The sequence below is a fragment of the Leuciscus leuciscus genome, assembly GCF_965113295.1.
Source record: "Leuciscus leuciscus genome assembly, chromosome: 5".
In the NCBI taxonomy this organism is placed as follows: Eukaryota; Metazoa; Chordata; class Actinopteri; order Cypriniformes; family Leuciscidae; genus Leuciscus; species Leuciscus leuciscus.
In genome coordinates, this window is record NC_138729.1 from 10,561,538 (window position 1) to 10,579,283 (window position 17,746).

Below are 17,746 nucleotides of genomic sequence, written 5' to 3' on the forward strand. Positions count from 1 at the left end.
CCACAGCTCTGCATGCCTGTGCCACGACAGTGGCAGAGAACATACAGACCATGGTCGCTGTGCACTGGGGGCGAGTGCTGGTAGTGAGTGCTGGTAGTGCAACACGCGCCACGCCCAAGAACCTATCGTCCAGCCTACAGCGCTCGGGGGAGGGCGGCGCCACTCCAACCGATGCTTTCAGCTGCCCGGGAAAGCATGGCCGTCAGCTCTGGATCTGATTCGACTAACGCCGGCACTCCAGAGAGAGGCAACGCAGTCGAATCCTCATTTCCAGAGGAATCAAGCCCGCCTTGTGATGCTGTGAGTGACATGAAAACCCCAGAGAGGAACCAGGCACACACGGAAGCTCCACGGTTTGCGATGTGGAGGGGGGCGTGGCCCGAGGAAGACTCAGCGGTTATTATGCCACACCGTAACCCTCAGATCACCCTGGCCACCAGCCAAAGTATCCCCTCTCGAGGAAGAGATAAATTGGGGTGTGGTACAGGGGACTCTACCCACACGGAGATCATTGAGTCTCGATCTAAATATTGCGATGGTCAAGTTCCCGCAATGAAAACATGACTCATCCAAGAGCGCTGCCGAGCATGATTAAGCCCAACACACCAAACAGCGCTTGTGACCTTAGGCAGATGGATCACGCGCCCACATCCAGAAAACACACGGGCGAGCCATCTTGAAAAAGACATGCCATGTGCAGCTCTTTTAGAGAGAGGAAAAAGCTCAGCAGAGAGCTGAAGCGCCCAGGGAGAAGCACACACACTGTCGGCAGATCACTGCACAGATCAGCAGCAGGCAATGTGATCTCGCTGGAACGCGCTGTTGCACCAACACACTGGAGAGCTGCTTGTCTCGTAGAGTGGAGATAATTCAGAATGGCTTGTGGGAGTGAAGAAAACTCTTGGCTCCGAAGCGAAAACATAACTGCATGTTGCCAGCACACTTCTAGGTGAGGCGGAGTTCTGCTATGCAAATTTCGCAGACCCATGGCATTTTCTTGCCATTGGCTCATTTTGTATTCTCGAAGGTGAGAGGCTTTAAGCGAAACCCCATTCGTCGTCACGACGTAACTCGTAGTGACCACGAAAGGGAACTCTACAACTGCTTTTGGAATAAAAGAAAGTTAAGATGAAGATTAAAGCATAAATTCAATGACATTACAAACTGCAACAGAACAGTAATTCATATGGCTTTCATAAATGACTAGCAACTGGACAGTTATTTAAACCAACTTTTACTACCACCTTAAATTTGAGATTTTCCCATTTTGTTAAGTGACAGAATGTAATAGGTTCTGGTAAAACATTTTTTTTAATGGATTTCAACATTATGTTTTCTGAATAGATCAAAATCTTTTATTCAGATCTCTGTGTAGTTTGAAGCCACATTTCATACTATGCTTTTTGAGACTACGCAGACTGTTTTTTAGATAAGTAATAATGTAATTATTAATGAGTGTTTTTAATATCTGATAATCTAAAGTTGTCATCAAAACTATATATTGTCCAATCTGGCTACAATCATTGTGTTTTGCCCTTTGCAACCCATTTTTTACTTCCATAATGTAATATTTTCAAGTGAAACAAGATATAAATGCTTATTCAAATGACTCAATTATTTTGATTTAAGATCACAAAGGCATTTCTTTCTCAATATAAAATGCACAGATTAATTACTCACAATAAGACTAGGAACATTTATAAATTAAATAAGAGTTAGTATTGGGGATAGTGCATTGGGTTGCCAATTGATCCAATTTAAAATTGGGGTCATGAAGCAAAACCAGTTGAGAACAACTGATCTATGTGACAGTCCCGGATAATTTTCCATCTTAGGAAAGCGAACCCTTTAAAGGAATATCGCTGAATAGGAATTACCTAGAAAATTTAATTCCATGAATCAGTAAAAAAAATACATTTAATCTCAATCTCTGCGGAATTCATCCGTTACAGAACCGAGGCAGCATGGAGCTTAGCTTTCTCCTTGAGTCAATAAAAACTTAATAGGTATTCAAACTAACATGCTACTGCCTTTTCCCAATAAATGGACCCGTCTTGGTCAATTATTCTTTGACTTCTCTGCCCCCATTGCATGAAATGGTGTTGTCCGGACCCATGAAATCCAGAGAATTGATTTTTGTTGTCATTTTTCTTCAAGATTTTCTTTTCCATATAGTTATGGGAATTTTTAAATGGTTACAGTACAGTACAACTGATCTTTTAGGAAAGAAATGAAGACAGCGAAAGAGCAATTGTGTGATGTATTGTATGAACATTTTAAATGATTTGTCAGTGCCATTCATGTAAACAACTACGCACAAGAGTTATTATTCAGGAAAGCAAACATGTGGGCTGGCCCTTTTGTCACTTGTTCTTTTCAGAATATGAACAACTTCAGTCAACAATACAGTTTTTACAGTTATATATATTTTTGTTAACACTTTATAATAACGTTCAGTTGTAAGTCATTTATAAGTGGTTCGTTAATGATGAACTAATCTTTTACAAAACATTCATAAATGATTAGTAAATGATTAACTAATCATTTATGAAACATGACTATGCATTCATAAATGATTAATAAGTGATGTTCATTATTTTATGTATGTTTTGTAGATTCAGTTATAAGTCATTTAGATTTGATTAGTTAATGATTAACGAATCATTTACAAAACATGACTATGCGTTTCATAAATGTTTAATGAATTGTTACTTTTTTTATATGTTTTGCTCACATCAGGTGCACAGTGGTTAAAGACTCCATGTGTTTCAGAGAAGAGAGTAGGCCAGTCTATACCCTCACCAGTCAGCACTTACACTGCAGTACACACTACAGTGTTCAACACCTGTTATAGATGTGTAAATGCATGAATAAATCATTTACAACACTTTCTGCATCCCCTGATCTAAAGTGTAAACTATTCATCACTTGTAAATGTGTTACACATCATTCGTAGATAATATTCGTTGATCTTATGCCTTATTGATTCTTGGTGGTAAGAATAATCAATAAGGTGATTGTGGTAAGTGGTAATCTACGAATGATGTGTAACACATTTACAAGTGATGAATAGTTTACACTTTAGATTAGGGGATGTGGAAAGTGTTGTATACTGTATGATTTGTTCATGCGTTTACACATTATTGTGTTGAACACTGTTACTTACCTGTTACAAATTATCTGTACGTGTATACAAGGCATTTACAACACTTTCTGCACCCTCTAATTGCTACATACATAAAAAATATATATATAAATATAAAAACAAATTATATATATATATATATATATATATATATATATATGTCAAGTCAAGTCTATTTGTATAGCGCTTTTCACAATACAGATTGTATCAAAGCAGCTTCACAGTATTAAATTAAAATACAACAAAGTTTGTTTCAAGAGGAATTTATTGATTGATAAAATTAAATTAAATATCTCCAAAATATATATTTTGGGCATCCCCAAAATATCTAAAATATCTATATATATTAAACATTTATGAAACGCATAGTCATGTTTTGTAAATGATTAGTTAATCATTAACTACTCACTTGTAAATAGGGTTGGGTATCGGTTGGGTTTTATCCGATACCAGTACTTACTCGGTATTTTTCAAACGGTTCCGGTGCTTAAACGGTTCTTAAACCGGTACTTAAGAAAACGAAACCGCACACACTTTATCAAAAAAATAATACCTGTGTGTGTTTTCTGAAAAAGATTTTCTGATTTCTGATTAAATAAAAAATTGTGCCGTTTAAAAGGCTACTGATGTAGCCGAAAACACTTAAGTTAAGATCAAAAAATGTTCTTCTCATATTATTTATATATATTATATATTATATTACGTATTATATATTATAGACTTTTACAAAACAGAGAAATATCTGACACTGAGCAGAAATATTTAACACACATAGTATAGCCTCATATAAATATACTTGATATACTTCATACTTGATGATATGCAAGATTTGCAGTTGGCATTAAAATACTAGACTTACCCGAAGAGGAACACTGCAGCTGAACTTGAACTTTAGTCAAGAATGTCAGAGGTTTTGGGTTCTAATCCGCATTCGTAGTTTTTTGTTTGTTGTTGTTGTTTTTTTAAACCGATTATGCTCATCAGTGGTTGTAAATCAAGCAGGGACACTTTGTGTGCATTAGGCTATATTTTTTGATTTCACCAGAACTCTCCGCGCACATACTCATCTGAGACGCGAGCACACACACACACACACACACACACACACACACACAAACTCGCGCACATACTCATCCGAGACGCGAGCTCACACACACACAAACTCACGCACATACATCTGAGACGCGAGCACACACACACACACACACACTCGCGCACATACTCATCTGAGACGCGAGCACGCACACACAAACTCTCCGCGCACATACTAGACGACGCCTCATAAATAGATCGATCTCTGCAACGTATTGAAGCGCGTCCGCGTCCAACGTATTGAAGCGCGCGTGAAGAAAGTGCGGTGTGCGCGAGCCACAATAATCCGCGCCACTGATCGCAGATCGCTAGATCAGAGCGCTAGATCGTCTCTTATTTAACAAACGAACTAAATGAATGCTCTGCTGGTTAACTGGAGATGTTTTGTTATTGGATCATTCATGCCGCGAGATGTTTTATAGGGGGCGGTGAAAAAAGTCAGGCACCGAAATCAGGCACCGAAAGTTGCGTTCTTATTCGGTCTCGATACTACCGTTTACGTCGGAACCGGTTCTCTATTGGAACCGGGTTTCGGTACCCAACCCTACTTGTAAATGACTTATAATGGAATTTACAAAACATACATAAAATGTTAGTATATCACTTGCTAATCATTTATGAATGTTTTGTAAATGATTAGTTCATCATTAACTAACCACTTATAAATGACTTACAACTGGACGTTATTATAAAGTGTTACCCATTTTCGTTATGGACATTTAGTTTGCTTGTCTTTGTTCCTATGTTCACACATCAGTAGTTGTCATGGTTACTCATTATGTTAATAATTAGAGCACACCTGTTTTGTATTAAGTTTGTTTTTCTGTGTATTTAAGTCCTTCAGTTCTCTCCACTCATTTACTAATCTTGAACATGTGCCGTTTCTTTGTTTCTTCCCATTATACTGTTGAATTAAAGGCTAATGCTATTATGAATCAATCATTTATTTATACAGAGCTTTAAAAACTATGCAAAACTATGTAATGCATACCAAAGTGATGTACAAGAAAATATACATTTCATACACAAAGAATGAAAATGTAAAATATATGCCAATTATGCTGTTAAGGCCAACCCGAAATGTAGGGCTGACAGCCTGACACCATAAAATATCCATGATGGAGAATATGCTAAAAACACATTCACAATAGAATAAAAGGCTTAAAGGTGCATTTCACAACTTTTCATGTTAAAAATACCCGTTTTCTAACCCATACATGCTTAAACAATTGCCTGATGGGCTGAATGAGCCCTTCTCTGATCACTGCGATTGTCTCTATAATCCTGTACAGTAAAATAAATAAGAGGGATTCGGGTCGGAATTTGAGACTGGGCATGACGTCATGCGCGTTCACGGCACGCTCACCTGGCTATATCTGGCAGGTTTGTGTATTCGCCGCCATTCTCCGTAGAAGATAAATTCTAAGAGACCGGCTTGCAGTTAACTTCAAACACCAACGCAAACTCCATGTAAGATAAAAAAAAATAAAACTTTTGTTGTTGCAGTTTCACTTGCCGCCAGAGGGGGCATAGTTCTGAAAAAACTCAGAGACTTGCGCAATGCACCTTTAAACAATAATACTTAATATAGACTAAGCATGCTTACACACTGTCAGGTCCGGGTTGAGGAAGGAGACAAGCCAAGCGAAGTACCAAAATAACAAAGGTTTATTAACAGGAGGTAACCAAAAACAAACAAGAAACAGTGTTCTGGTACACAAACAATAACCAACAAAAGACAAGTGAAGACCAGGAACTTATATACACACACAGATGAACACAAGACAGGTGATGCAGATGATGATAATGATGAACAGGTGGGTAATTGAGGGAGTGAGTTCAGGTGTGGAGACAAGGAGGATTCTGGGAAGTGTAGTGAACAGGACGAAGACAGACGGTGAATGTGACACACACACATGCACACATTTTGTTTTAGATACAGATATTTGAAATATATGATGGGTAACAAAATGTTTACTGCAAGTGTCCTCTGTAAAACACCATTTTCAGGTTTCACATTACTCATAATGTAGCACAATTGTCTAAACTAATGTTTCAATAGATATGAAGTGATGGATTTTGATAAAATATGATTGTAAATGTTATCATAGTGATTTTATAATTTCTAAACATGAATTATAGAAACACATTAGTAAGTAGTAAGAAAAAAATACTATTATAACCAGCAGAAAACCACTCTTTAGCTTGTTTTCATTTAAATGTGTCTGTTTTAAGTGTCAGTTTGTCTCCACTTAAGCAAGACACATTTTCCATGTTAACTCCATTGAACATGCTTACACTCACACAATTTGTTGTAGATATAGATATTTGAAATAAAAGAGAGTTAAACAAATGCTTTTTTCAGGCCTCCAATTTAAAATATAATTTACAGGTGTCATTACAATCATAATGTGATATTTCAAAATATGATGCATAAAATGAATAATTGAAGAGGTACATTTTGACAAAGTCATTTGTAATGTTAGTTTAAATATGATTTAAAATGCAAAACCCTCGAAAATAATTATTTTACAGAGCAGAATGAGCCAATGAGTACTATCCTCTGCTGTTGTGTGGTGGTATTTAACCCCTTTACAGGCAGATAGCAGATTGCCCCAGATTACTGTTGTTAAACATTCACTGCATTTTAAAACATCACACTCTTATTGATCTGGACAAACTTGAGTATCATTAGAAAGATTAAAGACTCCAGCTTTGATATTTGACCTCTGTTTATGATAAAACTATAGGTTGCAGTGACATTCATTTTAAATTTATGTCAGGATTTCAAAATAATCAATCTGTAATGTATGGTATTTAAAAATAGAATATCAGCACTAATATGAATTCACTCATGTCTACAGTGGTTTATTTGTGTTCATATCCATGCAGCATATTTGGAGAAATATTGATTTATTACCACGTTTGCAAAATATTTTGTCATATAGAATACCCTTTTTATTTATTTCCCACTGAATTATGTGATCTGAGGAGCTGAAAGAGTGTTCAGAACGAGCTCTGTCTCTCCTCTTCCTAATTTGCATAAGTTTATGAATCGTCACACGTTCATTTGATCTCTAACAGCTGTCAATCATTGTATGTGAGTCGACATAACCATAATCCTGCCCTTCTCCATGACGCTGTACATTTCCTTGCCCTGTGCTCTGTGAAGAACGAAACAAAGAAACATTTCTACACTTGAAATAAGAAGCTAATAAACACACAAATAAGATGGTTGATAGTTTGTGTGTGATTTTCATATTTTAGTATTTTCATATGAATAATGTTTACATTATACATTCTAAACAGGTGTAGCGATTAGCCGCACACTGTAAAACAAGTTCAGCTAACTCAAAACATTTGAGGACACCGATTACCTCAATTAAATTAATTTGATAAAAAAAAAAGTTATAAGTAGCCTACTCTGAACTTATTTTAATTGAATCCACTAAAACAAGTATATTTACACAATTAATATTACACTTAATACACAATTAAGCTTCACTGCATTAAAATACTTTCTAAAACTGAAACTTCACTATATTTAGTAAAACCACTGAAATTACACATTTTAAATGAACTCAGAGTGCTTGCAGTTACTGCTAGCTCACAATATCACACACAAAGTCAAATCCAATAACTTAAACTAACTCATAACATTTGAGGACACTGATAACCTTAATTCTTTTTATTTCTTTTTAAACCAATTGTTATGAGTACTCTGAAGTTATTTCAGTTGAGGTCACTTAAAGTAGATATACATTGCAGTCAATAAATTAAGTGATTAAAGTGATTCATTATAGGAGGGGTGAAATGCTATTTCATGCATACTGAGTTTTTTACACTGTTAAAGAGTTGAATTCCCATGCTAAATGTAGCAGGGTGACTGAATCCACTAATGAGGATTTCATTCACCTGTGCTTAATTTAAGCCCCCGCCCCTTGTTTGATATAAGGGATGTGTATTTGCCACATGGCATGCGTCTTGGTATCGGCCTTGTGACGTCATCCGTGGTTGCCGCAGGCTTGGACTGTAAGCTGGCTTTCTCGTCTGCTCTGTGCTGGCTGCCCACGATCCAGGTACCTCCAGATACCTCTGCTCTTGGTTGAGTTTCTTTAAATTGAGTGTTACTTGTTGTGTGTACTTGGGTAGATCCTGATTGATGGTGTTCATCATACCATATGCCAGTGTAAGAGTTTTAACTTTGAATTTCTAACTATTTGTTCAATATTGACAAAGAAAATAAAACGTCTCTATTTTTCTAAATATATGCCTCGTGTCCTCTCACCCACCCACTCAAAAACGAACCTGTGTGCCCTTAGGGCTATTTCCCTGGTTTTCCGGGGTGGCGTAGTCGATCATATATTGCCATTTATGTTAAAAGTGTGGTAAACCTTTCTCAATCCTCTTGCTCTCGCAACGCTACATAAATATGGACAAAGTTTCAAAAATTAAATTGTACGTTTGAAGGAGTATTTCTGTGCCAAAAATACTCCTTCCGGTTTGTCACAAGTTTCGGAAAGTTTTTTTTTCGAGTATGGGCCTGTGTGACGTCAGATGGGGCGGAATTTCCTTATACGGGTCGTAAGGGCACTTCTCCCGGAAGGTTGCGCGCGCACCCGTAGACCAGAGCGAGAGAGCGAAAGCAGTACGCCCATCAAAGCGCTGTGCTCGGCTTTAGGGAAGTCAATGTCACCAAAGAAGTGGGTTTTTGGTTGCCAGGGCAAGACAACCCTGCACAGATTCCCAAAGAACCCAGCGTTAAGGGACCAGTGGATGGAGTTTGTTTTTCCAGAGCATCAACGGAGTTGTGCAAGTGTTCTTGTTTGTTCCCTGCATTTTGACGATGATTGTTTTATAAACAAAGCCCAGTTCGACGCCGGATTTGCAGATCATCTAATGCTTAAGGATGGAGCAGTCCCAACGATAAAGGTTCACGGTCGTGCGTTGGAACCGCAGGCGGTGAGTAAAACTGCTTCAAATGTCTGTGTGTTGTTAGCTATCGGCGCGTAAGCACAGCTTTAGCTCCGCCCACACGGCACGCCTCCAGCCGCTCGGATTTTTCCGGAAAGACTCGGTACAGCCTATCTTCCTTTTATAAATATAATAAAACTAAAGACTTTTTGGAGATATGAAGGATGCAATACTACTCTATAGGTACTCAAGATTAACATGAGATTGACTGAAACTGAGTGTTTCACCCCCCCTTTAAGTGATGATTGAGCATTAGTGAAGAACTCCTCCTGCTAACAAGCAGAATCATTAAAGGAATGAGAAATAACTAAAAGGAAACACAGAAACTACAACTGACTTCATCTACAGCCTTAGATGAAATCAACTGAAGATAAAAGAAGACGTTAAATCTCTCAAGATCTCATCAGAGGAGGATTAACCCTCTGAGGTCTGAGCTGTTTTCTGGGCCATGGAGGTGTTCTGACATGCTCTGACATTTGTGTTTTTTTTCTGTTACTAGTGACATTTTCATGGCTAAAGTCTGATTACACTGTATTCAGCACAAACTCTGCTACAATAATATATCAGCAGCATGTATGTAAAAGTTTGTAGTTTTGAGATAATGACATTTATGCGTGGTTTGTGAAAATACAAAAAAAAATTCTCACTGAAATAAGGCCATGAACCCCATACTGATTATTTCTTCACAAGACTTTTGAAAATTGTATGACATAGCCTAGAATATTTGCTCCAAAACTATGTGAAAATCACCCTGACTGCTCATTCAGATAAGACAATATATTGATTTAAAATTTCTAAGACGTGTTTTGTGTGACAAAGCCATATGCGAAAAGGCGTGATCATCTCATGAATATGTAAGGTTTTAACAACTGAGAAAGACAAAGACACTCCCCTAACTGCCCTATTAGGAGCGATCAGGCCCTGTCATTCAGAGCAACCTTGCACAAAGAATGAGGAGATTTAAAAAAGAATGGCTTTTAGATTGTTTGGATTTATTTACAGCACAACACAATCCAAAAATACAAATGACAAAAGAGCACATTGAAAACAATGATCCAAAGACAGAGACCTTTGTGCCATTCCTAAAAACATTGTACATACCTTTAATTTCCAAGGTGTTTGATTTTCACTTTACCATGTTCATGTACAGAGACTCATGTGAATGTTGAAGTCAGCAGGACTCAGTTGCATCTGGTCCCTGAAAGAAAAAAAAAAAAAAGAAAAAACTGTGAACATACTGATATCAAGAGAAACTATAGGGCTTCACGATTTTGGGAATAGATTTTAGATTTTTCTGGTTAAAATTTCTTTTTAAAATTCACAGAATACACACACACACACACACGTTTCCAACAATATATAATGAACACCAGGTTGGTTGTGCCTTGTAGGCATAGGCTACGCAGTGCTGCATAAAATAATAATAACAATAAATTAAATCTTCCAAAAGATTTCAAGAACAACTACGCTAGAGAAAAATATATTGATTATCAAATGTTACTTCAAATGTTTCCATTCGTTATGATGATATGAAATGAGATAATAGTAAAAACATAAAGCCTAATGTTTGGTGCATTTTTCCTTTCAAACGCAATCGCGCTCCAAAATATTAAACATTATGGTTATACATATCTATATTTGAGCAGATATCCACAAACAGTATTTATCAGGAAACACGGGTCTAAATAGTATAATATTCACCATATACAGTATCTAGCAACAGTTCAACTGCAATGTGAAGTTTATGCAACAATACCATAAACTAATAAGTAAGGATTTCTTACCTTACATCTTTCTTGTCTTCAAATCGCGTTCTTCTTCTTCTTAGGTAAATCCAATGTAAGCTCAGACGTGTCTTCCAAACTCGACGAAAAGCAGAGACTTGTGAAGTGTTTTGGTGTTTTGTGTTTGAGGTACCGAGGGCGTTCGCGTCCCATGTGGAGATTTGCATGTGAATGTCTTTTGCGTGAGTGGGCGTGTCGAATTAAAAAGTAATTAGCAAGCGTTTGAGATACTGGACATCCTGTTGGTTTTATACAAATTACTTAAACAGAGAATATTTGTTTTCAGTTTGAATCCGATCATTTAAAAGTACACACTTAAATGTTTATAAAGGTAAATGGCTCATAAATGTGTGAGAAGTATTCGTTGAGTTTTGTTTCAGTTTATAGACGTGCTCAAGAAAAAAAAGTTCACCGCGACGGAGAGGCAGAACGCACACCCTGTTTATTTTCTTTATTTTACAAAAGCACAATGTTTTGATTTGATTGTAAGTGGACACATACAAAAGTAGAAATATCACAGATTATTTTTTTATATTTCTTTTTTCTGTATAACCATAAATGACAACAAGTTTATGTTGCTGCTATGTGAAAAAAATCCAGCAAAACGCGGGGGCGCGTTTCTCGACCTCAGAGGGTTAAACAACTCCACAAACAGCATTACCAGCTTCACTTATTACTAACCAGTTTGACTTCATTTCTGTCACGCGTCAACAGAAGTTGTTATTGAGAATTAACAGAGGTTTATATGTTGATGATTTATTGTTTCATTAAAGTTACAATGATGGAGATCAGTGTTTGCTTTAGTTGGGCTCTTGACCCTTGAATTTATAATGTAAGTTTTTCTCTGGCTGTTGTAACTGTGTGTTTATAAACAAAAGCCCAAATAAAATATAATCAGGTGTTGATGGTTGTGTTTTGATGATAAAACTCACAATTTAGTGACTTGCTTCACTGAACTTATCCAGAGCCTAATCTCTGTTTAAACAGGTGATCTATTATTAGTTTTGTATTATTAATTATAGTAGAAATGTGATACTGTAAGATCCATTGTTGTGACAATCAGATTTAAAAACTTCTGTGGCATTATGCTGACTCACACAGAGATCAAGAATCAACATATGAATCTCAACGATGGTGATATTAAAAGTGTCATGTCGCAGTGCATGCTGGGTACCAGCACAGGTACTCACCCAGACTCCCATCATGCATTGTAGCACGAATACTTTTATCACCATTGCTGAGATTTATATGCTGATTCTTGATGTCTGTGTGAGTCTAAGGGCGCTTTCACACTGGCAGTTTAGTGCGGACCGGGGCACGGTTCGCATGAAAAATCGCTAATGTGAACGCTGTCATCGGAACCGGGTGCGCACTAGAGTACCGAACCCGGGACTACCTGGAGGAGGTGGTCTGAGCTCGGTTGCTCCCGAACCGTGGCGCGGTTCGCGTTAATGTGCAAGCAACACGGACTCGGGTGCGCGCTTGTTCAGGAAGTATAGTATCCCACGCATGCGTATCACTGTCGATATCATTGTTTCCTCACACACGACAACCATGAGTGGCAGGGGAACGTTGTGGGACACTGAAGAGGTGAGGTGCCTCATTCAAATTTGGGAAGAACAAACCATACAATAACCATACATACAAACCATACATAAAACAAACCATACATAAAAATAAAAAAATCTTCTGCGAGCAGCAGAAACACGGCGTCCCCTGGATATGTGCTGAATTACACCATGTAATGAACATAAACGTAGTTGTCTCTCACTATGTTGTGCATAATAGCACCAAAAAAACAGACAAATTACAGCTATGCTCAGTCGAGTTGTATTCTCCATGCGTTTTCCGTGTGCGTTTGCGATGACGTAAGATCACTGCAAACGCACCTGGGTTCGATACAACTAATTGAGTGTGAAACCAGACCAACGCTGCGGGGGGCGCCGGGAACTAGCGCACTCGGGTTCGGACCGCAGCAAACGAACCCAGTGGAAAAACGCCCGTAGTGATGCCATAGATTTGTGTCAGGACCACTACCGTCAAATACGATTGACAATTAGCATACAGTTTGGATTGGCGGTATGATTCCATTCTGGGCGAGAACTCCCTGCGCATCCATGCAGCCTAGCATGGATAAGAGCAGGGAGAGCAGCAATAACCCCCCTTAGGGTAAACAGAACAGAACCAACATGAATGTTTTCAAATATATTTAATTCAAGATTTTAAAGTACAACATAATTCGAGAATCTATTCTGATTCAAGGGGAATCAGAATGCCAAATCCTGACTGGACGAGAGGAGGAGCTGGGGATGGAGGAGGGTAATTAGCTCCTGAGAATAGCAATTAGCTCCTGAGAAATGTGATAGCTGCTGATAATACTGAAGGAGCTTATATACGGTGATAGGCGTCGTATTCCTATTGGTAGATGTGGATCAGCTGAGAGTCAGCTGATGCGAGCTTGACTAACGTGACCTGCCAGAACTAACGCTACGCTTGATGATGACTTTTTGTGCACAAACTGTTTGTTAAATATTTCACTTTATCTGATTGCCACAAAACTGCTGGCTCTTATGTTGTAGAATCACAGTTTTACTATAATTAATAAAACTAATAATACATCACCTGCTTCACAAAAGAAAGCTATTAGTTTGACATTACTTTTCAGCTGTTATGTTGTCTATGGAGAAAATGACATGAATATTGTGTGTACGTGTGAAAAACAACGTGATTACAGAGGCATAAAACTAGTTAGCGCCAACTAGGGGCAGATTTCTTTCAAAATTATTTCAGAACTCTAGAGCCATGAGTCGGACATGCTCACTGAGTTTCGTTCTGATCAGCCTCCGGTAACCTTGTACAAGGTAAATAGCTACTAAAATTTCATTCGTGGACATGTTTTTTGAGATGCGCCAATGTCCTCATAGACTATCGTGGCACCACGTACAAAGACATCACATGCCAGTTTTCAAGTCATTTGGGCTAATGGTTGGGTGGTTATAGAGATTGTTATATTTGTTGGTGCCACCAAGTGGCCAATCGTCGCAATTGTTTTCAAGTGACCTCAGATTGAGGTCATACACATGTGTCCCGAGTTTGGTGAAAATATCTAGTTCCGTTCATGAGTTATAGAACATATAGAACAAAATGACCGGTGAACGGGTGTGTTTCTGTCTTAATTTATCTATAATTAACCTTTTTGAGGTTTTCTTTTGCAAAATGTATAGAGATACAAATACATGGGCTATGTATTCCTGTCACAGTGTCTGGGTTGTGTTCCCTGGGTCACCACTAGATGTCCTCCTTCCCCACGGTGTCTGGCACTTTCTGAACTACATTTCCCACGATTCTTCTCATCATTGCACTCAGCTGTCCCTTATCACTGATCATTGCACTCAGCCAATTCCCCATTATCATTGTCGTTTCCCTGTGTATATAACCCTGTCTGTTTTAGTGTGTGTCATGGAGTCCTTGTTGTATGTATCACGCCACTTCAGAGGTCTGTTCTTGTCTGTTTGTATTGTTCTTGTTGGATCGTTACTTTGGTTTTGACGCCTGCCTGGACTGTTTATGAGATTGGATTACCCTAATAAATAATACTTACTGCATTTGGATCCTATCCTTGTTTTTGTGTGTGGAACGTGACAGAAGGACTCCGTCACACAAAGGATCCAGCGGTATGTTTTCCGGTGTTTCTTCCCCAGCCATCGAGCGGGAGAGAAGGATTGGTTTTGAGGGAACACGCCTAGTCATTTTCCGTGGGACCCGGGGAGGTCGCAGAGGAGTGAGTGGTCGAGAGGAAAGCCAACATCACTCTCCGTGATGGCCCCCCTTCGACCCTGGACTCGTGAGGGATGGATCGGAGCCGCCGTCTTGCCATCGCGGACGGAGAAGGGGGAGGAGGCACACGTCTGCCGATCCAGAAACTGTTCACGTCACGTCTGTCGATCCAGAGACCGTTCACGTCACGTCTGCCGAGCCTGTGTCTTCGGACAAGATGGCCGCTGACACGTTATTGGATTATTTTTCTATGCTATCCAAGATCCTAGAGATTCCCAGGAGTGTTCAGGTCACGTCTGCCGATCCAGAGACCGTTCACGTCACGTCTGCCGAGCCTGTGTCTTCGGACAAGATGGCCGCCGCTGAGCCTGTGCCTTCGGACAGGATGGTCGCCGCCGAGCCTGTTCACGTCACGTCTGCCGAGCCTGTGTCTTCGGACAAGATGGCCGCCGCTGAGCCGGTGTCTTCGGACAGGATGATCACCGCCGAGCCGGCGGTGTCTGTTCCTGTTCCTGAGCCGGCGGTGTCTGATCCTGTTCCTGAGCCGGCGGTGTCTGTTCCTGAGCCGGCGGTGTCTGTTCCTGAGCCGGCGGTGTCTGTTCCTGTTCCTGAGCCGGCGGTGTCCGTTCCTGTTCCTGAGCCGGCGGTGTCCGTTCCTGTTCCTGAGCCGGCGGTGTCCGTTCCTGTTCCTGAGCCGGCGGTGTCCGTTCCAGTTCCTGAGCCGGAGGTGTCCGTTCCTGTGCCATGGCCGCCCGAAGGAAAGTCTCCACCGTGGCCGCCCGAGGGAAAGTGGCCGCCCGAGGGAAAGTCTCCGCCGTGGCCGCCCGAGGGAAAGTCTCCGCCGTGGCCGCCCGAGGGAAAGTCTCCGCCGTGGCCGCCCGAGGGTAAGTCTCCGCCGTGGCCGCCCGAGGGTAAGTCTCCGCCGTGGCCGCCCGAGGGTAAGTCTCCGCCGTGGCCGCCCGAGGGAAAGTCTCCGCCGTGGCCGCCCGAGGGAAAGTCTCCGCCGTGGCCGCCCGAGGGAAAGTCTCCGCCCTGGCCGCCCGAGGGAAAGTCTCCGCCCTGGCCGCCCGAGGGAAAGTCTCCGCCCTGGCCGCCCGAGGGAAAGTCTCCGCCCTGGCCGCCCGAGGGAAAGTCTCCGCCCTGGCCGCCCGAGGGAAAGTCTCCGCCCTGGCCGCCCGAGTAGGTAGAGTTGGAGGTGGAGGAATAGCGGCTATTTTTAAAAATGATAAAATCGATTAATCCCTGCTGAGAGTTACCAGAGTTTTGAGGTGCAGTCATTTTTAATTGCTCTGCCTTGGCCTGTATTATGTGTTCTTGTATATAGACTGTAACATAAACTGTATATATGACTCTGGGTCAATACGAATTAGCTCAAGGATATAGGGAATTTGGAATTATTAATAATCATAACTCATGGTCATAATTCATAAATCACATATACATTTACTTTATCAATTATCGAGATTACCTTGTTCTGTAACTGGTCTAGTCATCAGTCATTCGTCCAGCGAATAAATGTAAGATTATCACAGTCAAGAAGGGGTATCCCGTTTACAAACTCCAAGAAAATGTATCTTCTGGCCGTGAACATAAAACTTTCTGGGTTTATGAATTAAAACTACTCAAAGTAGTCTATAATATCGAGCGTGTAGCTTAGATCTTTTGGCATTTTCATTGACTTTATAAAGATGGATTTTCAAATACAGAGACAGTCAAAGTATGAATAAGTTTTAATAAATGTCAAGACTAGAGATTACATGAGCTACAACTATAAACGTACGTAAAAATGCAAACAATAAAACAAACAAACATTTAAACAAACAAGAACATAAGAAATAACGTGATCATAAGAATAAGTGAATGAAATGAAAGAGAGAAAATAAGGAGAGAAAGAGTGAAATGAAAGAGAGAAAATAAAGTGAGAGAGAGTCAGAGAATTGAAGAAGAGCCTGGCAACTTATTACAAACAAAGAACCCTTTTGAGAGACACCTAGATTCAGCTTTAAAATATGTCAGATTATATACTTGCAGTTTGATGCACTCTTTTGTGGAGCTGAGAAAAAGGAATATGTGTGTGTTCCTTTTAGAGCTGAGATGCGTGTCCTGGTCTTCTTCCGGAGTTGTGTAGCGGGAAGATTTGAAGGTTCACTTGAGCGTACGTTACCGAGAATGATTCAGGCTAAGTTCATTCAGCTTGTGAATGAACAGAGGCGAATAGGAAAACGAAACTAGACTATAGAAAACATACAAAGAAATAAAAGAGAAGAGAAGCAGGCCGAAGCCGGTCCGGACTTGGGTTTCCAGAGTTTCCGAAGGAGGGAGAAGAGAGATGAGAGTTGAGAGAGGTGAGTAAACTGAAGGTTCGGACTTTTAACAGTGTCCCGTGTACGCCTCCTTTTGCGTGGAGGACGAATCATCTTAGCGCATTTCGAGCGGGAAGATCTTTTCTTTGTCTTCTCAGGACAACTAATCTGCATGATGGTCTGATGGTATGAATTTTCGTCATTTCTACCCAGAAAGATTGTACACACAGAAGATTACATTTTACTGTAATCTCGCATGTGTGAGTGTTTCAGTCCAAACACGACGGTTAACCAGATACCAAGGATGACAGATAAAACATTTAAGGATACATAATTACACTCAAAAACCCGATTATAGGCATTTTACATTTGATTAACACATAATAAAATTGTAGATACTTCCATTGTGACATGTGAAGACATCTAAGCACCAAAAGGAATATATTTAAAATATTTAGCGGTACTTTTCTCCGAAAAGTTCCATGGATGGTGTCTGTGTGTGTAATGTGTGTTTTGGAATGTGTGTGCGTTGGAATGTTGCGCCCCCGTTGTCTCCCTTGCATAGGGCTGGATGAGCTTGGTGGTCAAATTTTATGACCTGCCAATGAGATCGGGTTACGGGATGCGATTCTACTGGGAGAACATTCTTCAAAAATACATTTCAGAGCCAA

At 40.0% G+C, this 17,746-nt stretch overlaps 1 long non-coding RNA gene across 1 annotated transcript in view; it reads right to left on the reverse strand.

Moving 5' to 3' along the window:
* Positions 1-17,746, reverse strand: part of LOC309499101 — a 261,724-nt gene that overhangs the window by 193,592 nt on the left and 50,386 nt on the right. The gene's annotated exons all lie outside the window — the stretch shown is intronic.